The following is a 6,903-nucleotide window of genomic DNA, read 5'->3' as shown; positions in this document are numbered from 1 at the left end:
AGAGTTTTAATTTTTAAAATGAGCAACTCAGTATCTTGAGCAGAATTTAGTGGATGTAAAAGAATGGGCTGCATTATTATTGCCAGCAGGGGACCATCTTATTGGGAGTCCTTCATTTACAATAGAAAAAAACAGCAGGAACCCAATCAGCTAATAGAGAACAAAAAAGGGTATCCAAGAGAGTGGGGAGGAATAAGCCAATGTGTGTCTAGAGAGAGATGCAGAAAATAAAAAGTTATGGCCCTAAGGGGATTTTTCAGCATCATTCAGAAACATGACTGTCAGTCAGTTTCCCCAAACCATGTTGTGACTTACTCAAAACCCTCCACACCTCTATCTCCTCTCTGCCAATATTCACAAGGTTTCAGCAAACTCAAAGTAAATTGTCATCAGAGAGAGAAAAAAAAAAAAAAAAAGGCAGACAATTTTGATCCCATGCTGGCCAGTGCCTTTCTCCCTAAGTTAGACACAGTATCTTCCAGAAATTTCCCCACTCCCCAAGCCTGGATAAATCCTCCCTTCTAGATGTTCTTCAGCAGACTGGCTATCCATCTGGCAGGACAGCACGGCCTTTTTATTGCTCTGTGTCTCCCATTCATCCCTAAGCTCCTGAGAAGAGTCTATGCTGTCATCAGAGTTATGGGCACAGTGCCTAGCTCGGTGGAAGGATCGTCCAAAGTTTGATAAATATATGTTAAATACAGAATAAATGGGTGAATGTGAACTAGAGTGGGGCTCCTTTTGTCTTTTGAGATATTTCTGTCTTCACTGATTCCTCTCTAGTAAACAAATTACTATACTTCATCTCTCAAATTCCCATTTTCTTCATTTGCGAATACTTCACCTTCTTTTGAGAGTCTAGGTTGTATGATATGTGTGAAGGACCTCACCAGACAGAGTCTGGTGGTTTGACAGTCAGTCAGCGCATTTCAGCTCTTCTCCCCCTTTCAGGTCAGTATGCTACTAACCTCAATAATTTTTTATTTATTTATTTATTTATTTATTTATTTATTTATTTATGTATTTATGTATTTATGTATGTATGTATGTATGTATTTACTTATTTATTTATTTGACAGAGAGAGAGAGAGAGCACAAGTAGGCAGAGAGACAGGCAGAGAGAGAGGAAGGGAAGCAGGCTCCCCACTGAGCAGAGAGCCCCATGTGGAGCTCGATCCCAGGACCCAGAGATCATGACCCGAGCCAAAGGCAGAGGCTTAACCCACTGAGCCACCCAGGCACCCAACCTCAATAATTTCTTTTTTTTGTTGGTTTTTTTTTGTTTGTTTGTTATGTTTTTAAAGATTTTATTTATTTATTTGACAGAGAGAGAGATCACAAGCAGGCAGAGAGGCAGGCAGAGAGAGAGGAGGAAGCAGGCTCCCCGCGGAGCAGAGAGCCCGATGCGGGGCTCGATCCCAGGACCCTGAGATCATGACCCGAGCCGAAGGCAGCGGCTTAATCCACTGAGCCACCCAGGTGCCCCAACCTCAATAATTTCTTAATGAAACATTTGCCTACAGTCATATTTGCTTTTGCCATTTTATTTTTAGTAAACTTGTTGTTTGTTTGCACTGATGTTGCATGCATTCTAGACCAGGTCACAATCAACTTTGCTTCACCTGAAATTATACTTGAAAGACATTGATGCCTTTGAAATGCACTGCTTTTTAAATCAGCAAATCCAAAAACTTATTGCTCTTAACGAATGTTCAAGTGGTATGTGCACCATATATGGAGTCCACACATTATCAGAGGGAATCCTTACCCTCAGTCACATGTAGATTTATGACAGGCAATAGGGCCACCAGTGCAACTTTTGGCAACAGATTTTGGGTGTCCCTATTCTGATCTATCATGATTAGCCTATAAAGTGGAGAAAATAATAGTATGCAGATCATGAGGTTGTTATAATAATTAAATTAGCTAATATATGGGGGGGAATCATTTTCAATAATATCCAACACACAATGGCCAGCATGTCTGTGTTAATTATTGTTACTATTACTGTCATGTGGATCACTATAAAGAAATATTGGAGATCTCTGAAATATGGATCTATAAAGACAACAGCACATCGGCAGAGCACTTTTTCATTCCAGAGTGCTTTCTTACTGCAAACTTTCCCCATGAAGATTTTATTTAACCTATACTACTCTCTATATTACATGCAGAGAATGCAGACTAAGAGTGGTTAAATTGTTTTGCAAAGTCACACAATAAGGAAACGACAAAAAACTCCCAAGTCTGACTCCATATTCAGCATTTATCTACCATAGTCCAGCTAAAGCAGAAAGAGGTATGACAAACCCATAGACAACAGGAAGAATAAAAATCTAAACTGCAGTCTGACAGCAGCGAGATCATTCACAACCTTTTTGGCATTGTCCAGATACTCTCTTACACTTCCTGTCTCCGTTAAGTCAGACCCTATCTGCACAAGCAACGCACAGCCACTCAACTAACCACATTTTGAAGGATCACAACGCCAGCATGTGTACAGCATTGGGAAAAATTAATTTTAATATGGATCAAAATGTGGTGGCACACCTGTGAGAGATCTGCAGTGCTCTGATTAGAGCAGACATCAAAGTGTCTGAGTTTCATTTGATCCCAGATCTTCTGAGACAAACACTAGAGCTCACTCATTCATTTGCTTTTTTTTTTTTTATTATACAATGTTACTTCTCTGGAAATATTTAAATACTAAAGAAAATTGTTTTTAAGAGTACTACAGTATTTTATAAAGATGTCCAGTGTACAGATTTCCTATGGGCTTTGGAGTTCTCGGTCAATGATGATAATCAATGCATAAATTCATTTCCTATAGCTCTGTTTTCATTGTGTATTAATTGAATGGCACGTGTGATCTTCTCTGATAGGAATTGGTAATTCGCCCTGAAATACGGATGTGTTAATTGTCACAGACTTCAATAACACACTTTCATTCATTGTATATTAACAGATCCCACTGCATCTTTCCATGTCCTTTTGAAGTTCTTTTTTCTTCCCATAATATGTGTTAAATGCAGGTGTGACATTCAGGTCAGTTGTTAACTGGCAATCATTTGTATATCAAAATTACCTCTTAAAAACATGACAGCATCTCGCGGCAGATGGATAACATCAATGCAGGGCTATTAAGTGCCATTATATTGTGATGGGTGGTTGCTAATTGACGAACACATCTACATCCTGTATTAGAAGCAGCCTGATCCAACCTCCTGCAAGAGGTTCAACATCGTGAGAAGGAAGGGAAAAGTGAGGGGGAGATGAACCATGAGACACTGCAGACTCTGAAAAACAAACTGAGGGTTTTAGAAGGCATGGGGGTGGGAGAATGGGTGAGCCTGGTGATGGGTATTAAGGAGGGCACATATTGCATGGAGCACTGGGTGTGATACATAAACAATGAATCTTGGAACACTACATCAAAAACTAATGACGTAAAAAAAAACTAATGATGTACTGTCTGGTGACTAACATAACATAATATAAAATAATAAATAATAAAATAATATAAATATATATTAATAAATATATAAATATATTATAAATATATATAAATATATATTTATATATTATAAATATATAAATATTATAAATATATAAATATAAAATAAATATAATATATTTAATATTATAAAATAAAATATAAAATAAAATTTATTATAAAATAAATATAAAATAAAATAATAAAATAAATAAAAAAGAGTTGGGAGTTAACTGATGCATTCTGATGGAATCTACAAACGTTTTCTGAATTAACTCAATGGAGATGAAAGAACAAATGACAAATCTTGGTTCAAAGGATCTCTCTCTCACTGTCGTTTGCTATTTATGCATTTCCATTTTCTTCTGAAGTTCACCTTTACCTTTCATATCCTTTGAGTCAGTAAGTTATTCTTTTGCAATACCACATTCTGATGTGGCATCAACTACCTCTATGTGCCAGTGACTCCCAAATCTTTATCTTTAACCTTGATTTTTTCTTCCATAATCCCAGCTATACATGCCCACTGACTCTATGCGAGGATCCCAAAAGTACCTTGGCATTAAAAACAGAACTTTGTCCTGACATATCCAAATCACCTTTTCTTTTGAATTTTTATCCCCAAATACATTTCAAATACGAAAGAGCCATCTTTCGTTCTTTCCTCTTTCCAAGACCCCCTCTGAAACTAGAAACTGTCAAGTCTGCCTCTTAAATGTCACTCCAGTATGTTTGCTTCTCTCTATCTCCATTGTTAATGCTTTCCTTCAACCCCCATTTCTTTTTTCTTGCAAGGATCCCGGTGGCTGTTTCATTTATCATCCCATATCCTGTCATTTCCTTTTCCAAATCATTCCTTTCTAAAACACAGATCCGATGTCATTTTTCTCTTCTTAAATAACCTTTCTCTTCTTTCTTGCCCAGTGAATGTCTTCTCAATCTTTTAAGACCAAAGTCAACTGTTACAATTCCTCTATATCCTTTCTTGACTTCTCCAAGAAGATTTAGTCTCTCTTGCCTGATTCCCAATATCCCTTCTAGCAACAAGTTATAGCACTGCCACTTCCTCTGTACATTGAATTGACCAAAGTAATACAGACTTTGAGAAATGCATCATACAACAGTACTCAGAATTTTTCTTCAGGTGGTGCCTGGGTGGCTCAGTTGGTTAAGCATCTGCCTTCAGCTGGGTCATGATCCCTGGGTCCTGGGATCAAGTCCCACATTGGACTCCCTGCTCCACGGGGAGTCTGCTTCTCCCTCTCCTTCTGTCCCTGCTCTCTCTTCTCTCTCTCACTCTCTCATGTACTCTTTCTCTTTAATAAATAAATAAAATCCTTTAAAAAAAAAAGAATTTTTTTTCAGGATCCCAGGCTTTTGCAGGGAACTGGAATTCCTACTGTTGGGAACCAGTAGAAAACAAGCTCAAGAGAACACAGAGTTAGTTTGTGTAATGGGTTAATATCTTTTCTGCAATACCATACCAGGAGTTGCAAACCCCATGAATAAAGGACAATGTGTGTGTGTGTGTGTGTGTGTGTGTGTGTGTGTACACGTGAGTAGGCCAATGTTCATATACTCAAAACCTCAAAATATGTTTCCCTGGATTATATTGAGTGGTCTTTTCTCCTTGTTAAACTAGAACTCACAGAGTTTATTTTCCCAGACTTTCTCACTGAGATCATCTACTTCTGAGAACTATTAACTAAAATCAGTCTTACCCCACCTCACCTTCCTGTTTCTTGTCCCATTTCCCCCCTTCATAACTAACCTAAGTGGCTATATCCTCCATAAGTCCCAGAATAAAGGAACAGTCTCACTTTTATCCCAACCTTCTGGCTAATAGTGTAAAAGGGCTTTATTTTTGTTGTTCTACTGGGTTAGGATTTGTTTGACATCTGTTTGATTCAGTGTCTGGTACTTTTAGGAGCAGGTACTAAATGTGTATTTGTTGAATGAATGAACATATTATTTTTGTAAAAAGTTAGTCATGGGTCAAGAAGCGAAAAGGTAGGTAAATAAGCCCTATATATAAGTTTAATATAACCTAGACTCTTGGCAAAAGAGAATCTTAGAGCACATCAAATGCGGTTAAGTCTTACGGAAACATACTAGAAACATACTAGAAAGACCACCAAACCAGCCTAGAAAGTAGTCTAGAAGAGCTCTGCGCTTACATAGTAGTTTTCTGTGTGGGGTTTTGTTTACTTCCCTTCTAGTATCTCTGACTATTCAGTAAAATGTTATTAGTGGTAATGATTTGGTCTCAGAGAAATAGAAAATTAGAGAAGTTCTGTGCTCATCTGTGGGAAAAGTGATGTACAGAAGAACTTTCCTGGTCCTTGAGTAGTGATCCCTCTTCTTAATAGTAGAGAAGAGTGAGGGAGGGTAGTAGCAGCTACATGAAAAGGATAAGAAAACGAAGGAGGAGGAGGAGAGAGTGAGCAAGCCAAAGTTATCTTATACAACCATAATTAACATATGGAAATTATGGTCTTATATTGTAGCCACAGGTACATCAAGGCCTGGGATATTGGGGCTCATATATTTTCTTTTCTGTTTTTACTATTCTACTGGGAGTTTTCTCCAGGGGAAAAAATTATGCCGTTTTTATCTCGGTGCTTCCAAGCATATTTACATGGAAGCAACACGGACTGACACATGCCACAAATCATTCATTCATTCACTCACTCAGTCATACATTTGATATATGTTTACTGAACATTTAACATGGGAGCTGCTCATAAAACAGGCAAATATGGTAAAGATGGGGTGTATGAAAGGTGTTCATTCTTTAAGAATGGGGAGTATTGGTATTCTCTTTGGCAGCATATATACTAATATCAAAACAATATGGAGAAGATTAGCATGGCCCCTGTGCAAAGACGACACACAAATTCACAGAGTGTTCCATATTTTTGTGGGAGACAGAGGCCTCCAGTAATGGAATGAGTACCTCACAGGAGTTAAAAGCACAGCGCAGGGAATGGAGTCAATGGTACTGTAATAACATTACACGGTAACAGATGGTAGCTACAGGTGTGGTGAGCACAGCATAATATGTAAATGTATAGAGATGTTGAATCACTATGCTGTACACCTGAAACTACTGTAACACTGTGTGTCAACTGTACTCAAATAAAACACTTAAAAAAATAATGAATGGAAAATAAAGAAATGGCTGGTGGAAGGGACATTTCTAGACTTAAGGAAGACATTCCTGAGGCTTCCATGCAGCAAGTCTCCTTTTTCAGACAACAGAAGGATGCATGCCTTGGGGTGGGCTGGAGAAGGTCTTGTTAGAACATTGCTAGGGCCAGGCAAGGTCACACATTGGCACCTAGAAGGCTAGAGCCTAAAAAATGTAGAAAAGTCTTGAGGGGGTGCCTGGGTGGCTCAGTGGGTTAAAG

At 38.2% G+C, this 6,903-nt stretch overlaps 1 non-coding gene across 1 annotated transcript; it reads left to right on the top strand.

The window, feature by feature from the left end:
- The first annotated feature begins 6,308 nt into the window (after positions 1–6,308).
- On the top strand, positions 6,309–6,413 carry LOC123930327. Its single transcript, XR_006816047.1, has one exon. It is a non-coding gene; the product is annotated as a U6 spliceosomal RNA (small nuclear RNA).
- The last annotated feature ends 490 nt before the right edge of the window (positions 6,414–6,903 follow it).

This window comes from Meles meles, chromosome 18 (genome assembly GCF_922984935.1).
Source record: "Meles meles chromosome 18, mMelMel3.1 paternal haplotype, whole genome shotgun sequence".
NCBI classification, from domain to species: domain Eukaryota; kingdom Metazoa; phylum Chordata; class Mammalia; order Carnivora; family Mustelidae; genus Meles; species Meles meles.
This window is presented reverse-complemented; position numbering and strand designations above follow the sequence as displayed.